Here is a 17,997-nt window from a genome sequence, read left to right as displayed (position 1 = left end):
TGACATGTTTGGCATTCGTGGACAGTAAGATCTCCCTTCGGATTGTCACACTCGCCAAGTTGAACCCGACGAGGAGTTTTTTTGCCGGAATGATGCTTCTGGTTAGCTTGGCTTGCTTCAGTACTCTCCACTGAATGATGTTGGCTGAACTTCCTGGGTCCACCAAATCATGTTTAATTTTAAAATCTAGAACATTAAGAGAAATTACCAAAGAATCATTGTAAGGCAATAAAAGTCCATCGACGTCCTCTTATGTGAAAGTGATGTCGTCCTCAGCGACTTCCCGGAGTCTCTTACTATGAGTCAGTGATACTTTTGTATTTTTTGCTGCCGAGAAGGTTACATTGTTAATCTCGTTTCCCCAGAAAATCATGTTGATAGTTAGTTGAAGGGATCTTCTCCTATCTTCGAGGGCTCTGCGTTATCTCGGCTACGACCATAATTGTTCTTGGCCCGGTCGCTTAAGAGCTCTTTGAGATGGCTATTTTTCAACAACATTGCCACCTCCTCGCACAGATGTCAGCAATCTCCAGTCCGATGGCCGTTAGTCCCATGATACTTACACCATAGATTATGATCCCTTTGGAGGGGATCAGATCTCATCAGTTTTGGGAATCGTACTTCCTTGATGTTCCTTATCACCAATACTAGCTCTACTACGATGACATTGAAATTGTACTCTGACAACCTGGGATAGTGGAATCCTGGGAACCCGATACCTTTTTTTATCATTAAATGACATGCTATTCCGGCCACGGCCGATTCTTCTATCAGGAGCGAATCTATCCGCAGATCGGAACCCTATGCCGCGTCCTTCGGCCCTTTTGTAAGGCAAAAACCGTCCCTTAAAAAATCGTCGATCTGCATCAAAATCATCATTTGACTTATCTCTGTTCTTTTCTCGATCTCGACCCTTGTTTGATGCTGGGAACCCTAGTTGATCATCTTCTATTCTTATATTTGACTCGTTACAGTTATGGACATCTGCCCATGTAGTTGCCTGGAACTCGAGCAAGCTTTCTTTCAGTTTTTGGTAGGCGTCGAAGCTCTTCGGGTTTAGCCTCTTAGTAAATGCTTTAGCTACCCATTCATCTGGCACGGCTGGTAGCAGCGTCCTTTCTTTCTGAAACCTGGTCACAAACTCACGTAGTAATTAAGACTATGGGTGCTTATCGGGCGGATATTTACGCTTAACGGTTATTGATTTTATAAATGTAGTAATCCACTAGCCAACTAATAAGACATCGAGCAGATTTGTATCGGATTAGCAATTATCGGGCGGTTATTGTTATCGGGTGATTAATCGGCTAAATCAAATAGATAATAAAAAGAAGTAGAGAATTAGAGATAAGGAAAAATATTTCCTAATATATTTATTGTGACATGTAATATCCAGCATAATTATCAGATACCAAGTAAGGAAAAATTTAGGCCTAGATCAGACGGGCATGCATATTATAACTGATACCAACTCACACCCATCACTGATCAAATAGTAGTGCTTACAAATATTTGTATACTAACTGACATCAAGTGCCATGGTATTCACAACATAAATTAGGATCCCTCTAGCTGGGATAAGATTTCATAGGTCTCGGGAATCGTGCTTCTTTGATATTTCTCATGGTTGATATCATCTCCACCATACTGACGTTAAAGTTATACTTCCGACAACTTTGGATAAGAAGAATCTCGCAACCCCAAGATTTCTCTATCATATAGTGATCTGTTGTTCCGGCCACGATCGGTCCTTCTATCAATGGTGAACTTTTCTGCTGTCCGGAAGCTCCTGCCACGGCCTTTTGTCCCCTCATAGGGCAAAAATCGGTCCCTCAAAATCCGTCTATCCGTGTCAATATCATCTTTCATTTTTTCTCTATTCTTCTCCCGTCCTTTTGTCGACAATGGAAAGCCAACCTGATCGTCTTCGATCCTTATTTTTGATTCGTACTGATTGTAGACATCCGCCCAAGTTGTCGCTTAAAACTCGAGCAGACTTTCCTTTAATTTTTGGGAAGCGTTCAAACTTCTCGGATTTAAGCCTTTGGTGAAAGCTTCAGCCGCCCATTCATCCAGGACTGCCGGTAGTAACATTGTTTCCTTCTGGAACCAGATAACGAGCTCTCATAATAATTCGGATTCTCCCTGTGCCATCCTGAATATGTCGACCTTTTGGGCTTGTACCTTCCTGGCATCGGCATGAGCTTTGATGAAAGAATCCGCGAGCATCTCAAAGGAATCTATGGAATTCTCGGGCAATAATGAATACCACGTTAAAGCTCCTCTCGTGAGAGTCTCACCAAAAAATTTCAGCAATACAGACTCAATTTCATGAGGAACCAAATTATTTCCTTTCACTGCTATTGTGTAAGTGGTTTTGTGCTTCTGTGGATCTGAAGTTCCGTCATACTTTGGCACTTTGGGCAAATAGAACCGCTTCGGGATTAATTCCAGGGTTGCACTAGTTTTATATGGTAATTGAATATACTTCTTCGAGTTTGGGTCTTTAGTACTGGTGGTGCGCCCGGGATTTGATCCATATGGGCGTTTACTTCCTTCATGAACTGCAAAAGTTTATCCTTGAATAGATCATTCTCATTGTTGAGGCTGGATCTACTCCCCCCAGCTCTGTCGGAGCCAACTTCGCCCATAGGAGTGTTATTATCAACTCTATGCGTCATCTGGTTCGCGGGAACATTAGGAGAAACTGGATCTCGCCTGTTTGCATTATTTGAGGCACCCGATAGCGCCTACTTCAGTTCCGTCATAACCTGATCCTGCCGCGTGAGATGGCCTAAAATGATTGTATGTTGTTCTTGTAGGACCCTTACTGTATCCGCCACATGCCCCTCATCAACATCATCAGGAGTTGCCTCCCGAACCTGTCGAGGGTACCGACTGTCATGTACCAGTGTGGCGTCGTTCCACTCATTGCGAGTGTCACTGATTGAATCCTCAAAATGAGGTTATTCCCCTTGAATTTTAGGGTTGTGTGTGCTGTTAATAGTGTTATACGCCATTTCTTTTATGGTTTTTGGTAAGACAAAATAATCAAACACGTTAGTAAAAAAGGCAAGGATCAATTTAATCGTATGGCTGTCTAGGCCCCATGGTGGGCGCCAAACTATTTACTCGAAAAATGGTATATTTGAATTTGTTCGTAGTTTATAGATAAGTGAATTAATTTGATCCAAAAAATAATGAAATAACCGATGAAATAAAAAATATTTAGTCTTGGAATGTAGATGGAACGACAGAGCTAATGAGTCCAGAACAAGGTTCCCGGGCATAACAATGATAAGATCAAATGCGAGAAAGTAAATTGTATTAAAATGCTGTATAGAATGTAGTGTAAGTTAGCCAGAAAATTTGTGTTTTTTCAATGATAACAAAGCTCACTATTTATAGCTACGTCTAGGAAATGAGGACCTAGGATCATGCCCTTTTTTAATGTCAATTATGAGGGCCATTGATGAAGATGTAATATTAGACATAAATGTCAAATTTCTTGTAACGGCCCATTATCCTTAATGCTGTAAAATATTTTGTATTAAATGTTACTGGGTGCAAAGCATTTAATACTCCTTTTATGATCGTTATTCCTTTTGGTGACAAGCGGAATAGCTATGTTCGATGGCCAACCCATCTTCCGTTCCACGTGTCCTTCTCTTAAACGGCCACATGTCATGTCATATTTTTCCCTATACACGTGTCATTCTGTTATTCAAGTATTTGATGTGAACCGATTTTACTCTATACAAGAGTTAAATTAAATCGAAGAGAATTGAAAAAAATAGCAAATTACCTATTGCGGAAAATTTGTACATTTTGATGTTGAAACATTGCAATTTTTAAGCTAATATCCTCTGAAAAGTCAAATTATCTTCAATCTAGTCGACTTGTGTTTTAATTGAAAATTTGTAAAGCTCACAATGCTTATAAGTTAGGCAAAATGGCCTCATAGCCACTTAAACTTCCACCAGATTTTTTATCTCGATAAATAAATTTTCATTGTTCCCATTTAAACATCCTAACTTATTTATTTGGGAATTAATAAACCGCTACATTACAAATTCACAAATGTAGAAATCCAATCAACAAAAGACCAATTTGACGTGTAGCATTTTAGTTGATTGGATTGTCAAGATTGTAAATTTATAATGCACTTACAAAGGGATTTATTAGGTTGAGGTATTTAAACGAGAAAGATAAATGTTTGTTTATCGGGATGGAAACAAGACGCAAGTCTACGAGGCAGTTTTGCCTATAAGTTACAACTTATAACTTGTTATAAAATAAAGACTATTAAATAAAGAGAAGTATAGAGAAAAACTGATATATTATTCAAATTTCAAACTTATATTCATAATGAGCTGGAATCTCCTCTATTTATAGAAGAAAGCAAGCTGCTTCTGCAAGCTGATGTGTAAGCTGCTACTGTACCAGATATAGATAATCTTCTACCGGGGGTAATGTTTATCCGTAACAGAGTACCGACAAGATAAGTTCATTGTATCAGATATAGATAATGTTCTACCAGGGGTGATGTTTATCCATAACGGGGTACCGAAAGGATAAGCTCATTGTACCATATATAGATAATCTTCTACCGGGTGTGATATTTATCCATACCGGGGTACCGAAAGGATAAGCTCACTGTATCAAATATATATAATCTTCTACCGGAGGTGATGTTTATCCATAATGGGGTACTGAAAGGATAAGCTCATTGTACCAGATATAGATAATCTTCTACCGGAGTGATGTTTATCCATAATAGGGGTACTAAAATGATAAGCTCATTGTACCAGATATGGATAATCTTATACCGGGGATGATGTTTATCTATAACGGGGTACCGAAAGGGTAAAATTCTTCAGAAGACTTATTTTCAATAGAGTACTAAATAGATAAACATATTTTACGTAGAGTCTCATATAGATAAGCTTTTTCAGGAAGCTTATTTACAACGAAGTACTAAATGAACATTCATAATATAATATATTTATAACACTCCCCATTGTATGTTCATTAAAATATAAGGTGCCTCATTAAAACCTTATTAGGAAAAATCACGTGGGAAAAATCCTAGTGAAAGAAAAAGAGTACACATATTTAGTAATACGCATAACTAGTTGTCTCATTAAAAATCTTATAAGGAAAACCCTGTGGGAAAAATCTTAGTAAGGGAAAAAGAGTATAGCGCGTATTTTACTCCCCCTGATAAAAATCTTGTTTCAAATATTTGAGTCTCCGTATTCCAGTCTTGTATACCATCTTTTCAAAAGTTGAAGTTGGCAAAGATTTAGTGAATAAATCTGCCAGATTGTCACTTGAACGGATTTGTTGCATATCAATATCACCATATTTCTGAAGATCATGTGTGTAGAATAATTTTGGTGAAATGTGCTTTGTTCTATCTCCTTTTATAAATCCTCCTTTTAATTGGGCTATGCATGCAGCATTGTCTTCGTATAAAATTGTGGATCTTTTATCACATTCCAAACCACATTTTTCTTGAATAAAATGAATCATTGATCTCAACCATACGCATTCCCTACTTGCTTCATGAATAACTATTATCTCAGCATGATTTGAAGAAGTAGCAACAATAGATTTCTTTGTGGAGCGCAATAATATGACAGTACCTCCACGTGTAAACACGTACCCGATTTGAGATCGAGCTTTATATGGATCATATAAATAACTTGCATCTGCATACCCAACAAGATCTGCACTACCTTTGCTAGAATAAAATAAACCCTTATCAAGCGTTCCCTTTAAATATTGCGATATATGCTTAATCCCGTTCCAATGTCTCTGTGTAGAAGAAGAGCTATATCTTTCTAGTAAATTAATAAAAAATATTATGTCAGGCCTTGTAGCATTAGCAAGATACATAAGTGCACCAATTGTACTAAGATAAGGTATTTCGGGACCAAGGAGTTCCTCATCCTCTTCTGGAGGTCGGAATAAATTCTTATTCACTTCAAGTGATCGAACAACCATTAATGTGCTTAAAGGGTGCGCTTTGTCCATGTAAAGCATTTTAAGACCCTTTTTGTATAGGCAGATTGATGGATAAAGATCTCATAGGTTAAATGTTCAATTTGCAGACCAAGACAAAGTTTTGTCTTTCCAAGATCTTTCATCTCAAATTCTTTCTTAAGATATTCAATTGCCTTTTGGAGCTCTTCTGGAGTTCCAACAAGATTTATGTCATCAATATAAACAGCAAGTATAACAAATTCTAATGTTATTTTCTTTATAAAAATACATGGACAATTAACATCATTTATGTAACCAACTTTCATCAAATATGCACTGAGGCGATTATATCACATGCGCCTAGATTGATTTAAAACGTACAAAGATATTTGTAATTTAATTGAGTACATTTCACGATACTTTGAACTATATGCTTTAGGCATTTTAAATCCTTCAGGGATCTTCATATAGACTTAATCAAATGAGTCATATAGGTTATAACTTGTATTTAGCTGGCATGAAATCTTTATGTGTCTGGACTACAAGTACGATCCTCACAATCTTTTATAATATTGTGAACTATATTGTATAAAATATATCGTCAACGATCATTTTGTATCGATTCCTAAGCGACATAACTTGTTGAGATCTCATCACTTTCTTTATTTTCAGGTACATGAACTTCTTCTGGAGTTTCATGAAATGTTATGTCGTGGGCTCTTCTAGAGCTCATTTCCTCCTCATTATGATCGTTTCGATCATTTGCTTCTATCATTTTTCAAGGATTGTTACCTTTGGAACCGATAGGTTTACTACGTTTTATACGTGCAGTAAACTTTATCCTTCATGGGCTTTAATTCTAATAAGAGTATTTGCAGCTGAAATATGATATATAATTTTGAATCAGTAAATGCTTCTAGCATTTGACTTGAATTATCTTCTAAGTGAGGATCATATTAATGATAATTCGATTCATATAGCATAATTTTTAGTTGTTTATTCCATCCCCCAAATGTTATAAAAACTAACACATATCCCCAATCTTCTTTGGGAAACCTATCTTTGTGCATTGTGGTAGAGAAATTAATCATATACCACACAACAAAAGTTATTAGATAGTAAAAATATTTGGTTTCTGATCCTAAACCAATTGTGAGGGGATGAGTTATCATATATTGTTGGTCTGATGTATAAAAATGATGTTGTATGCAATTTAGAAAATCTTAGACCAAGACATGAAGATTTGTTCTCATAAGCAACAGTTTAGCCATTAATAGGAGGTATTCAATGCTAAACTAGCTTGGATATAAACCAACATCGTCAAGATGAACTATCTTGATTTCATAATCTGAAAATTATGCTCTTTATTGAGAAAATCAATTTCAAATGTCAAACTGCATATTGACAATAAATACACATGTAACCATATCATATATGCATCTATAAGTGGTTCACATTATAGGTGAATGAGCCCATATTCACCTTTTATATATTCCAGAATTTAGGGGTCTTAGTCCCAACTTTAGTTGATATAATCAATTTATTATGAGAATAAGCAACACAAGAGAATTCTTGAAGAATCTTATAGTTCTTCAGTATATGCTTATCTGAATTCTCAAATAACTCATTTAAAAATGGCAAATGAAAACTTCAAGTTTATCATGGCATGTGCTATCTCTTAGTAAGCTTTTGGTTTACTATGGCATAAACTTTTGCATTAATAAACTTCTAATTTACTGTGACTACTTTTGTATCAGCGAAATTCTGATTACTGTAGCTACTTTTGCCTCAGTAAAACTTTTTGATTTACTGTGATTGCTTTTGCATTACTAAACTTCTGGTTTACTATGATACATGATGTAGTACAAATTGAAGAATAAGGCGGATAACTTCTCACATACATATTATTTTACCCCCCATGATTGTGAAAACATGAAGATTTTCAATCTTCTAATTATTTGTAGTCTCAGTATGATAGTCATTCGTATTAGTAAACTTCTAGTTTATTACAATATATATTTTGACCACAATCATATAATGAATGATAAATTTGCATATAAGCTCTTTGAGAGCTTTCAATTTATTGTCCACAATCAAATATTATTCAGCCACTACTTGTGGCATGTGTCTTCTGGACAAACAATTAGCTCTTTAGGTGCTTTTGATAAATTTTGTACTACCAAATATCTCTCAGACACTTCTGGTATCATGAGAGAAAATTTCTTGAAAATGACATAAACAAAATAAATATGATAGTAAACATCATTATCAAAGCATAACTTTTATTTCTATACAACAATTACATAACTATACTATCTGTCACACCTCCTTTTATGCCCCCCAAAACGATAATGTGTTATGGATTGTTGTAGGTTAAAGAGTTTTTCCAATTAAAGTGACAAACTTGAATAGGGATTATTTTATTTACAGAGTCGCCATTTGGAATTGATTTTTTGGGTGTTTTAAGTCACCTTTTGTTTGAATCCCTAGTCAAAGGAAAATTTGAATTTTTTATTATTGGTCTGCAAAACAAAGTCCGGGTAAGGAATTCTGTTGACCAGGAAGAAGGTGTAAGGCATTCCCCGAGTCCCGTGGTTCTAGCACGATCGCTTTATTGACTACAACTTGGCTTGAATTAATTTTAGATAAACTGTGATTTATTGGTTTCTATGTTTTATCTATCCGCTTTTAATATTTATAGAATTTGTTTGAACAAGTCGCGATGTCGCGCGCTCGTTTATTTTTGTACATATTGCGAACCGCATCACGGGAACCGTACTCATAGCCTGATTTATTTACGCGCCTAAAGCAAACTACGATATTCTTCCTCATAGCTCACACAAGCAAAAGTCATCTGTAAAACATAAGCCAATGGGAAATGAAGTTATTTATCAAGTTAACCCATTGTTTTTCCACTTTTGGACTTCCTAATTAAAATAATGCATTTTATGCAACATGTTTATGCACTTCTATCTCTCACGCACTTGAATTGTTAAGGGGGAAGATAACAAATCTGCAAATATATATATCTAATTTGTTATAGTGAGAATGATATGATACAGTATGACAACTAGAACTACAAAAGCATATCAAATTGGTGTGTGGTTGCAGTTAAGCGGGAATTTTAGCCACGTACAAACTTGTAACAATATCGATAGGCACATTTACACAAGATCTACTTTAGTGGCCAGCCATAGAAATCTGATCAATCCCTCTTAACAACTCAACATCAATGATCCAATAACACCAAAATAATTGATAAACAAGATAAAATCACACGTGAAAGCATGCTAACAGAGAATAGGGGATCCATCAACAACATTCATCAAGCTATTATAATAAGATGAGATAAGAACAAAAAAGAACCTTTTATAGATACATCTGAGCTTCGATTCCTTGACAACTTTTCAAGCTCATATACCAACAAAACTGCGTACAAGACCTCAACAGAAACTCGACCAAATCGTCGGAAACTCGAAGCCGACTTAGGAAACTCACTAAACTCCGGTGACTTTACACGACTGAAATGGAGCTTAAATTGCAGCTCTTTCAGTGATGTAAGAAGTTGATTTTCGGACTGCTTTAGTGGAGGTTTTGTTACATTTTTTGGACTGTTTTGGGGGCTGTTCACGAGGGAAAAGAGCTGGCCGGAGATGGTAAAAATCCGGCGAAATGCCGACGATAGAGAGCTAGCAGAGAACGATTTTTTATGGCTTCGAACAGACTGGTTTTTAGGAGTGGAATAGAACTTAACTAATGAGATGCTCTAATGGCTGCTTTGTGTACTACTTTGGAGCCACGTTAATGGAGTAATGAAAAGGGACCCGTGAACTCCATTTTTTGTGAGCTTTCGCTGAACTCCATTTTCGTGTGTTCAACCAGCTCCCTTTTTTCTTGTTTCTTTCTGTTCTCTTTTCTATTTGTGTGAGTGTGGCTATTTTTTTTTTAGTGTGTGAAAGATCTCATGACTCAAAGGATCTCTTGGGAAATTAAGGAAATTGGGGTGCTTCCTTTTCTTTTTGAAGACAGCAATGACTCCCCTTTCTTTTCTGGTTGGTTCCCTCTTTTGTGTGTTGTGTGTGTGTTTTATAACTGAAAATGGGGTATGGGGTTTATGATAGGAGACAAGCATGGGGGACAAGGAGTGGGAAACAATGGAGAGAGTAGGGAGCAAAGTGTGGGGGGACAAGTATGGGGGACAAATGAAAGTGGAGTGGGGACATGCCTGGGAAGATGGGAGCGGGAAATATTCAAGCACGGTAAAAAATTAGATACTCACAGCATGCCCCTCTTTGCTTGGAAACTTTAAAAGTTTTCAGGCAAAGATAAAGTGAGCCATGTGACTAAATTTTGACCATATCGTTACTCAAAAGAGGAAGAAAAATAAAAGAAAAGGGTGCAACCGAGTCCTGGTTTTGGACTGCCTACATATCCCGGGTTATAAGGGAATCAGGTCACGTGTAGTTCAATAATAGTGATGGAATGATGAGTTGGAGTGTCGAGTGAGATTCCGTCGAGGCTCCGGTCCGTGGTCTTGCTATTACATCAAAATTGAAAGAAACTAAACAAGCCTATCAACTATGAGTTACAAGATTCCTATCTATAAGTCTTTTGAAGCTTGATCTTGAATCTTGACTGGTTGTTCATGCAAACTCTGATCTGAACCTTGATGCTTGCTAGTTGTAAGTACTAGTTCATTCTTCTACGATTTCTTCTGAGCACAATGGGAAATGTGAAGCTCGTAACTTCAGTCATGTCTTGAATAGTCCGTATCCTTTCCATCTGCTCCTGCATTTGGATTCACTTTCTTTTCCTTTTCTTTTCTTTATTTTGGATTGAGACTTTTCTTTTGTTTATCTCGAACACTGTGCCTCAAGGTAAAACCTGCTCAGACATCACAACAAACAAACGAACGAAATTTTTCTGCCCCAATTTTCACTAGAAAACTTTCGTGAGTTATTGTAACAAAATTCTAAACTACTTGTTTATTAAAAATAAAAGAACAGGAATGGTGTACCCTGAAAAGGTTATGATCCCAAAAGAATGTCTCAACTAAGTATTGGTGTACCTTATATTGGGAAAATGTGGCAAGGTAATGGGATACCCTATATTGGCAATGATATCAGGGAGTAGTGTACCATGCATTTAAGCTCAAATCAACTAGGGAATGAAGTATCCTATGTTGGATAACACAGCTAGGGATTGGTGTAGCCTCTACTGGTAAGGAGATCGGGGATTGGTGTACCCTATACTTAAAAGGAAATGTAACCAGGGGTTGGTGCCCTGTATTACTGAAAAGGAAATATAACCAGGGGTTGGTGCCCTATAGTACTGAGAAGGAAATGTAACCAGGGATTGACGCCCTCTATTACTATAAAAGGAAATGTAACCAGGGGTTGACGCCCTGTATTACTAAAAAGAAAATATAACCAGGGGTTGATGCCCTGTCTTACTAAAAAGAAAATATAACCAGGGGTTGGCGCCCTGTATTACTGAAAAGAAAATGTAACCAGGGGTTGGTGCCCTGTATTACTGAAAAGGAAATGTAACCAAGGGTTGACGCCCTATATTACTGGAAAAAAGAATGTTGAATCCCCTTGGTGAAAAAGTTCTACCCGGGTTAAACTATGAAAAACAAAACTGGACAAAGAGTACTTCTACCCGGATTAAACCAAATTAAGCAAACCTGGGCGAAGAGTACTTCTACCTGGAAATATGAGATGGATCCCCCAGGAGTAAAAGTTCTACCTGGGTTAAGTTACGTAAAATATCCTAAGCGAAAAGTACTTCTACCCGGAACTATGAACTGGATCCCCCTAGGCGAAAAGGTTCTACCTGGGTTAAACTACGAAAAGCAACCTGAGCGAAGAGTACTTCTACCCGAAACTATGAGCTGGATCTCCCTAGGCGAAAAGGTTCTACCTGGGTTAAACAACGAAAAGCAACCTGAGGGAAGAGTACTGCTACTCGGAACTATGAGCTGGATCCTCCTAGGTGAAAAGGTTCTACCTGGGTTAAGCTACGAAAAGCAACCTGGGCGAAGAGTACTTCTACCCGGAACTATGAATTGGATCCCCCTAGGCGAAAAAGGTTCTACCTGGGTTAAGCTACGAAAAGCAACCTGAGCGAAGAGTACTTCTACCCGGAACTATGAGCTGGATCCCCTAGGCGAAAAGGTTCTACCTGGGTTAAGCTACGAAAAACAACAGGAGCGAAGAGTACTTCTACCCGGAACTATGAGCTGGATCCCTCTAGGCGAAATGGTTTTACCTGAGTTAAGCTACGTACAACATCCTGAGCGAAGAGTACTTCTACCCGGAACTATGAACTGGATCCCCCTAGGCGAAAAGGTTCTACCTGGTATAAGCTACGAAAATGGGAGGTATGGACAGTAATGATGCATGCTGCAAATAAAGGAAAGTTGAGATTTCGCGAAAACTTACCTTTGGTGACATTCGCCCTTTGAAAATCGCCATTCTGCACTGCTTTGATCCTGCTTCAAACAAAGAAAAATTTGTGAGTTTCTAAAGTGGTGGTCGGTTTGTGGCCTTGATCCCCTTAGTAGTTTGAATTCACCCCTCCGCTGTCGAAGAACTGGTTTTGTCAGTGTGATACCGAGGTTCCCGAATACTCTGGATCACTTTCTAGAGACATTGTCTTTTTGACGTTTCCCCTGGTTGTTTCATACCCGGATGTCCATGGTACCGCTAATCCTTTTCCCTAAGGCAAGGCAATTTTCCTTTAAAATCAAACTTAGTTGTCTTTCACCTAGAACCAATGTTTGTCTATAGTGCTTATCAACTTTTCCCATGAAGCAAGTCTTGCTTAAGCGACCTTTTCAGTTTCTTTGAGACACTTTGTCCGCCTTATCAAAAGATATCACATATGGATTCCTGCCTTCGTCAATGCCGTATATGCTCCAAATTATGCTTGGTATTACGGGGAAACTGTAACCATTTTTGCAGCCATTTTTGCTTTGCTTTTGATGCAAGATTAGACCGAAAGAGAATCTAAGAAAATTAAGGAAAATAATAGAAGAGCAATTGGAAATGAAAAAGAAATTGTGTCTAAATAAAAGGTGTCCCTTTCGGGGAGAGAAATAAGGAGACTTATCTGGAGATATGTGCCGACTTCAATGAATCATGACATGCATTTTGGACTGGACGCCTGATCTGTCTGAGCTGTCTAATTCTCAAAATTACGTCGCAAATGTTCAATCTTGAAACTGTCTTAGTTGTGCTCATGCCGGAGCATGGAAGACCCACATCCGGCTAGTAGCGCCCTTTGCGGGTTTTCGCTAACTGACCTCTCTCATTTCTCTAATCACCGTCGCCTTACAGTGCCTATACGGGTTTTCACCGATAAGACTCTATCATTTCTTTTTCTCTTTTTTTTTCACTAAGATACGACACGCGGAAGGTTAGCTGATGCCCCTGGCATGGGGACTTCAAGTATTCTCAAAGATCGATCAGAAGTTCTTAACAGGAAAAGGCGAAAGGAACCTTGAACTGAATTACAACCTTTGGAACTGTTTCTACAGGAAAAACTGTAAGATAAAAACAAACTTCTGCCCCAATTTTGGAATATTGGGAATATGGATTTTTGTTGCAATGGGACCGAACCCAGGGTAAGGCTTCCTACGTATCCTTTCGGAATCAGGTCGGACGTAGTTCAATGACTCAGAAAATTTGTTCAATGACTCAGAATATATATATTTTTTTTTTTGCAAGTACACATGTTCCAAAAAGTGGAAAACAAGGAAGAAGAAAAATACAGCTTAAAAGGAGTAACAAAAGGGTGACACTTGCTTGGAATAGCGAGCAATGGTAGCCTTCGTCATCTCGATCTAAGAAAATCATGCGCGAAAGTTCCACAGTGGGTATATATCAGACATAATATCTTTTGACTGCATCTGCATTAATAGTCATGTCTGGTACCCGTCCTTCTTCATCTACCAAGTGCAAGGCCCCTTTTGGTAACACTTTCTTGATGATGTAGGGTCCTTTCCAGTTTGGGGCGAACTTTCCTTTAGCTTCTACTTGGTGTGGAAGAACGCATTTCAGAACGAGTTGGCCTACCTCGAAGTACCTTGGACGCAGTTTCTTGTTGTAAGCGCGTGCCATTCTTTGCTAGTATAACTGGCCAAAGCACACTGCTGCTAGCCGTTTCTCATCAATCAACATTAGTTGTTCTATTCGGGTCTTTACCCATTCTGCATCTTCAATCTCCGACTCCACAATGATCCAAAGAGAGGGAATTTCGACTTCAGCCGGTATTACAGCTTCTGTCCCATATACCAACAGATAAGGAGTTGCACCAACAGATGTGCGAGCAGTCGTGCGGTATCCCAGAAGAGCAAAAGGCAACTTTTCATGCCATTGTCTCGAGCCTTGGATCATTTTCCTAAGAATCTTCTTGATGTTCTTGTTCGCCACTTCAACGGCTCCATTAGCTTTTGGCCGGTAAGGGGTAGAATGGCGATGCATAATTTTAAATTGCTCGCATACCTCCTTCATCAAATGACTATTGAGATTGGCTGCATTGTCAGTGATAATGGTATTTGGGATACCAAAGCGGCAGATGATGTTGGAATGAACAAAGTCTACCACTGCTTTCTTGGTAACTGCTTTGAAAGTGACGGCCTCCACTCACTTGGTAAAGTAATCAATTGCAACCAAAATGAATCTATGCCCATTTGAAGCCTTTGGCTCAATTGGCCCAATAACATCTATTCCCCAAGCAACGAAAGGCCAAGGAGAGGACATAGGATGCAACTCTGAAGGTGGCGAGTGAATCAGGTCACCATGAATCTGGCATTGGTGACACTTGCGAACAAAACTGAAGCAATCTCGCTCCATTGTAAGCCAATAATACCCTGCCCGCAGAATCTTCTTCGCCAAAACATATCCATTCATGTGAGGTCCGCATACCCCCGAGTGTACTTCACTCACGATCCGCTCAGCTTCTGTTGCATCTACGCATCTCAACAAGTTCAAATCTGGGGTCCTTTTGTACAAAATTTCCCCATTCAGGAAGAAACCACTGGCGAGCCTCCTTATAGTTCTTTTTTGATCTCCCTTGGCGTGCTCTGGGTATTCTCTCATTTTCAGGAATTGTTTTATGTCATGATATCATGGTTCACCATCTGGTTCTATCTCAATTGTATTGTAGTAACCGTGTTGATTCCGAACATAGAATTCTAGTGGATTGATATGGGTGTTTCCCGGATAAGGGAGCATCGAGGCTAAAGTAGCCAAAGCATCAGCTACCTCGTTGTGAAACCTGGGAATGTACCTGAACTCGATGGATTTGAATCTTTTGCTCAAATCTTGTACACATTGTCTGTATGGAATAAGCTTGATGTCTCGAGTCTCCCATTCACCTTGGGCTTGCCGGATAAGCAAGTCAGAATCTCCCATAACCAATAGTTCATGCACATCCAGATCGAGGGCCATTTTCAAACCCATGATACATGCTTCGTATTCTGCCGTATTATTGGTATAGAAGAACCGAAGCCGAGCTGTTGCAGGGTAATACTGTCCAATAGGTGAGATGAGTATTGCCCCGATCCCAACTCCTTTGATATTGATAGCTCCATCAAAATACATTTTCCATAGAGGGTTGTCGTCTGGAACTACTTCCTCTATTGAGTTGACCTCTTCGTCTGGGAAGTATGTGGTAAGTGGCTTGTACTCATCATCAACTGGATTCTCTGCCAAATGATCGGCCAAAGCCTGTGCTTTCATCGCAGTGTGAGTGACATAGATGATGTCGAACTCTGTGAGCAGGATTTGCCATTTTGCGAGCCTGCCGGTGGGCATTGGCTTTTGGAAAATATACTTCAGAGGATCCATTCTGGATATGAGGTAAGTAGTATAGGCCAAAAGATAATGTCTCAACTTCTGAGCAACCCAAGTCAAAGCACAACATGTCCTTTCTAAAAGGGTGTACTTAACCTCATAATTTATGAACTTCTTGCTCAAATAATATATTGCTTGTTCCTTTTTGCCTGTCGCATCATGTTGCCCCAGAACGCATCCAAAAGAATTATCCATCACCGATAGATATAAAAACAAAGGCCTACCAGGTTCAGGTGGGACCAGTATATGGGGTTTTGATAGATAATCTTTGATACTGTCAAAAGCATTTTGGCAATCGTCTGTCCACTTGATTGCAACATCCTTTTTCAGCAACTTAAAGATGGGCTCGCACGTGGTTGTGAGCTGAGCAATGAACCTACTGATGTAGTTCAACCTTCCGAGCAAACTCATGACCTCATTTTTGTTCTTCGGGGGTGGCAGATCTCGAATGGACTTTATCTTAGATGTATCCAATTCGATGCCTCTCCGACTGACTATAAAATCGAGGAGTTTCCCAGATGGAACCCCAAATGCACATTTGACTGGATTGAGCATAAGGTCATACCTTCAAAGCCGTTCGAAGAACTTTTTCAAATCGTTCACGTGGTCAGCCTGTGTCTTTGATTTTATGATGACATCATCGACATATACTTCAATCTCTTTGTGCATCATGTCGTGAAAAATAGTGGTCATGGACCTCATATAAGTTGCCCCTGCATTCTTTAAACTGAATGGCATGACCCTGTAACAATAGGTACCCTACGGAATGGTGAAAGCGGTCTTTTCTGCATCACCCTCATCCATTAGAATCTGGTGGTACCCAGTATAGCAATCCATGAACGACTGTATCTCATGCTTTGAGCAATTATCTACAAGAATATGAATGTTCGGCAAAGGAAAATTATCCTTCGGACTTACTTTGTTCAGGTCTCTGTAGTCAACACAGACTCTAGTTTTTCTATCTTTATTTGGCACAGGCACAACATTTGCCACCCAGGTGGTGTATCGTACAGCTCTGACAACATTGGCGCTCAATTGCTTCATTATTTCCTCTTTGATTTTATCACTCATGTCCGTTTTAAATTTATGTTGCTTTTGTTGGACTGGTGGAAAATCAGGATACGTAGGAAGCTTATGAACAACTAAATCGGCGCTTAAACCCGGCATATCATCATAAGACCAAGCAAACACATCTCTATACTCAAATAAAAGTTGAATCAAGGCATCTCTAATTTTTTGTTCAGTGTGAATGCTTATCTTTGTTTCTCTAACTTCTTCATGACCTCCGATATTAATTGGCTCAGTTTCATTGAGGTTGGGCCTAGGCTTGTTTTCGAATTGTTTCAACTCTCTTTTTATTTCATTATTTCGAAATTAGACAGCTTTTTGAGATCTGGGCGTGAATTCTGCATGCATGTCATGTTATTAAAGCCGGCATTAACAAAACTGAAATGGAAATAAGATGGAAGGAATTAGGAAAAGGAAAATATACAAAATTTAATACGAAACCGAACCGCATTTCATTGAATTTTGAAAGGATAGAAGGGTTAACGTCAAAATAAAATAATCATACTAAGATATTTGGATTACAACCCTGAAAGTAACCCAAAGTACAAAAGAAAAAAGCTGCAAAAAGTCAACTACCAAAACATTGGGGAGAGGAGTTGCTTCCCAGTTATTGAGCATGGTTTCTGGGCCAATTAGTTGCATATCGGCACGACTAGTGCCTTCACCCGCCTGGATCATGTTCACTTCAGAAAACATCTGGCTGAGGCCACGGCAAATTTCATCAATGTTTGCATGCGCCGAGGCATTTTGGCCATATTTGAATTGTGGCTCGACAAAAGTGTAAAAAATATGAGGGATAGGTTACTGCAAGACCCACCTGTGCTTTTTGCGGTGCTTGGCTTTGTTTTCGTCTACTTGTGTTGGCCTGAAGCCTAAACCAAAAGTACCTCTGTTACTGAACGGAGAAATGGGTTCTGAAATTCCTTGCAATGATGCCCCCAAACCTTTTCCTGGCTCATAACTTGTCTCATCATAAGTGCAGCCACCATTACAGATGTGGCGGAGAGACGCGGATGTAGAATGGGTTTTCCTTCCTCAACATGGTCCACAACAACCACTTCGAAAGCCTGATAGACAATAG

General features: G+C 38.8%; 1 pseudogene; it reads right to left on the bottom strand.

Annotated features, from left to right (window-relative positions):
- Window positions 1–592: 592 nt before the first annotated feature.
- LOC138904945 (uncharacterized) lies at window positions 593–15,020 on the bottom strand (annotated as a pseudogene).
- Window positions 15,021–17,997: the final 2,977 nt, after the last annotated feature.

The sequence above is a fragment of the Nicotiana tomentosiformis genome, chromosome 1, assembly GCF_000390325.3.
Source record: "Nicotiana tomentosiformis chromosome 1, ASM39032v3, whole genome shotgun sequence".
NCBI lineage: Eukaryota > Viridiplantae > Streptophyta > Magnoliopsida > Solanales > Solanaceae > Nicotiana > Nicotiana tomentosiformis.
Note: the sequence above shows the minus strand (reverse complement) of the source record. Positions and strands in the feature narration are given on the sequence as shown.